This window comes from Acyrthosiphon pisum, chromosome X (assembly GCF_005508785.2).
Source record: "Acyrthosiphon pisum isolate AL4f chromosome X, pea_aphid_22Mar2018_4r6ur, whole genome shotgun sequence".
Lineage (NCBI taxonomy): Eukaryota > Metazoa > Arthropoda > Insecta > Hemiptera > Aphididae > Acyrthosiphon > Acyrthosiphon pisum.
Window position 1 is genome coordinate 94414851 of NC_042493.1, and position 4228 is coordinate 94419078.

Consider the following 4228-nt stretch of genomic DNA (forward strand, 5'->3'; position numbering starts at 1 on the left):
GCTCTAGAGTATCAAAGTTATACGAAGTTTGTCGTTTTTACTCAATTACACCTACGGTGGATTAATATAATTAATTACTACATCCTAACCGTACTAAAATCCGATAAATAAAAAAATCCAATTTAATCCTTTTTAAATTAATCTATCATCTTCCCAGAAGTGTATCTACACATAAACGTTCATTTATATATGTATACCAATAGCTGTCCCACCCGGCGTTTCCCGGGTAAAAGTTACCTCAGGTGAAATACATTGGCAATATTATAACTTATACGTATAAGTTCAAGAACTCATAAACGCATTAATTGTAAATATATTATATCTGATCCAAATTTTCCGTTGCCCGGAATAAAAATTCTGATTCGCAGCACTATATTATCAGGTAGGCAATCTACCTGCGGTAGATCGCGACCCCTCGCTGTTTGTACGTAAATGTATGATTTAACTCTAGAGCAGAAGTGCTCAAACTTTTTCATCCCACAGCTCTTTTGTGTGTTCACAATATTTTTACGGCTCTCAAATTATTATGAAAATGTTTAAAAAAATAAGGAAAAATATGGCCAATATGAGTGGAGTGATAATAATAATGACTGTAGTACTAGGCATAAAACTTAATGTAATGTGTTTCATTATCGTTTCTATAATCGCTTTAATGATTATAAATAATATTTTTATTAATTATACATGACCTACATTAATTTTTGTTTCCGGTGGTTTAACCCGGCTCCCTTAGACAACTCTCCCGACGCACAGTTTGAATACCTCTGCTCTATACTATCAAAGACCAAAGTTATACCAAGTTTACACGTCTGATCGTAACTTCGACTGATTGAAACGAATGAGACTAAGACGCTCCATTAATATTCAAATTACAAACAAGAGAAAATTTGATTTATTCGACGAAAGTTAAAATATTTAAACGTAACTCTCTTGTTTCGATGAACACAAAAATAATGAGTCCAACAGTCTCGGTTCCATCAGTTCGGCGGCGTTGCATTTGTTAATTATTTCATTGCCACAATTCGCGGCGATTTTCCGCAGCGAAGCCTACCAACAAAACAAATCGCAATAGGTATATTATTATAAAATTATAAATTATAAAAATATGCACTCGCGAGTACCTAGGCATATGAATTATGGTTAAAATAACGCAATTCATCACAAACGTATGGAAATTAGCAATCGTCTTCAAAAAGATAGACATCGCCGTTGTAGGTTGTATTTTTCGATTGTTTTAAATCAGAATATCGTTCTCTACGACGATTTAATACAATTTCATAGCGCGTATACAAATTATATTATATTAAACGTTTCGGAAAAAATGCATTACTTAGTGCAGTTCAGCTTTTCTTTCAATTTGCTTTAAATCGTGTGTTTTGGCAGGGCGTAACGCTATTGTCTATTGGACGATTAAAAACAATTTTGAAGCTAAACTCAAATCGAGTGTTACACCTGAATCGAGTAGGTATGAAGTTATTTAAACGTTGTCAGGTATTGTCTAAATATATGGAATATTAAATCCAACAATGAAAAAGCAGGTAAGTGGATGTTACTCTGCTGTACAGTAGGTTACAAGTGGGTCATTGTATAATAGATTGTCTTAGAGTTGTATCTATTAAATTTTAAAATAGTTATGAGTTTCTTTTGCATGATATAAATTTATAATATTATATTATATTGACGAATTAGTAAAAAAATGTGTAAATTTAAGTATCATTCTCGAAAATTTAAAAACCCATTAAAATACTTAATTTTTTGGCAACATAATATTATATAGGTACTATAACATAATATACGAAAATAAAAAAATATGAAAATATCACCGCAGTGATATGACTGGATATTAATCTTGTTGCGAACTTTTTACATATTTTGCGGTATCACATCATCGAGCCATATGTGCACCAAAGCGATATAGTTGAAAAAAAAACCTACGAAATAATACAAAGATTCTTGTTGGTATACATATAATAATAATAATAATATTTATAAAACAATATTACATTTTTTATAATTCCACCTTAATTAAACGATATAATAAAGTAAATTATATGACCACGTCGAGAAAAACCAGGGATTGCTGTATAAGAAAATAAATAGCCGTAGCCATTTTCCTCCAAAAACGAGATACCGTTTTCCTCCACTGTCCATTTTCCTCCAATTAATAATAAATAAAATAATATGCGTATCGAAAAAATAAAAAATATTCTTTATTAGGCTTAATCGACAGCTGATATAGATATAGCTGATACCAGAATGTATTAACTGAAAATGCAAGACTGGGCAAGTTAATGATAATTTTTAACATTTTAACTGAGTTAAGTTAAGTTAATGTAAAACATTTTAACTCAGTTAATAGTTAAAAGTTGACCTAATTTTTTTTTAACTCAGTTAAGTTTTTATTTTTTTTTTTATAATATCTTTATAAATATCCAGTAATATGGTTTAAATAATAAAAATCATAAATATTATTGAACACAGGAAATAGCCAATAGCTTTTTTATACATGGGTACTGAATTAATAGAATTATGAAGTAGATACGAAAAAAATACAAAATTGAAAATGCCAAAACAAATACAACCTTTTGATTTATTAATACACTAATACAGATAAGTACTATACATTTTTTTTTAAATTATTAAATAAAAATAACATGGTATTTAAGAATGTACTTAATTTTAAACTCTGAGTACTTTTTCAGGATGATAAAAGTTTAAAACTGTTATAGAATATAGCCAACTTTATACTTCAGTAAAATATTTATTTAAGAAATTGATTTAACTATATTTGTTATTTCTTATTCTAGTAAACGGTTATGTAATATCAATAATAATTTTTATTTTTATTATTTAATTATTTATAAATTAACTTAACTGGAATTTGATTAAAAGTAACTCGTTATTTATTAAGTTAATATCAATTAAAATAAGTTAAGTTAAAAATTAAGTTAATGAAAATTAAATTTAAAAACGTTAAGTTAAAAGTTAAAATTAACTTAACTTTTAACTTTTTAACACGTTTATGCCCAGGCTTGTGAAAATGTGATCCTAGCAGGGCTTGCATTTGAAAAAAAAATTCTGTTTTATGTTATCTACAATAAATTAAAAAGTTACAACATTTTTGCATTTATCGTTATTCAGAACTAAAACGTTGTACAAGTTTTGCGTTTATCTTTATTTAAAATAGTGTTAATACCTATAAAATTAAAAAAAATAATAACTAATTCGGGTTGGTATTGGCCCGGTTACGAAATATAATAGGTACAATCAATTCTTAGATTGTCGCATGAAATATATGTTTCTACAAAACCAATAGACTTTTTAAATAAATAGATATTAAAATATTTCGTTTTGCATTATTTTTCGGTCAATGATATTCTATAAATTACGTTTTGCGTTATATTTTGTTTAATAAATAAATTATAATATATTTTGTTAATAGTTATGTTTTGTTTTGCGGTATTAAATTATTTTTGATTATCGTTTTCCGTTATAATTACGTTTATAAATTTCAATCGTTTTTTTGTCAAATATAACGTTATTATAACGTTTGCAAGCCCTGGGCCTGGATCCTAGCCTTACTCTATCTTTATAATACATACCGTAATACTACAACACTGGCTAAAATATTGGAGAAAAATAGACATAATTTCAGTTTAACATAATGTGGAGAAAAATGGACATTGGAGGAAAACGGTTCTCGTTTTTGGAGGAAAATGGAACCGCCCAAAAAAATCGTGTGTTTTCAAATGCTTCCAATTTATTTAGTTTAAGCCAAATTATTTTTATCATACATTTTATTGAATTTAAATTAAACTTAATAACAATATAATAATCATAGTAAATTATTATTTGAGTATTTAATTTTTTATTTTAAACGTTAGTGGGCTGTGTTACACTTACATATGTATTTAAGTATATGTGTGGTTTACAGTGAGGGCATTTGTGTGCATTGAAACAATTTCAAAAACGACACGTTCATAGATTTGTATAACTGTATAAGCAATTAAATTGATTCAAAATTTCATAATAAAAATAATAAGTTTATTTACATATCAAACCTAATGATTTAAAATTTGACTATTGACTATATTGTTATTTGTTTTTTTCAGTAAGTTCTTACTTAACATGTTTTATGCACGAAAATAAAAAAACATTTAGAATGTGTTATAATAATAAGCCAACAAACAAAACAGTTATAAATTTATAATATGTGTAGTGTGTACAT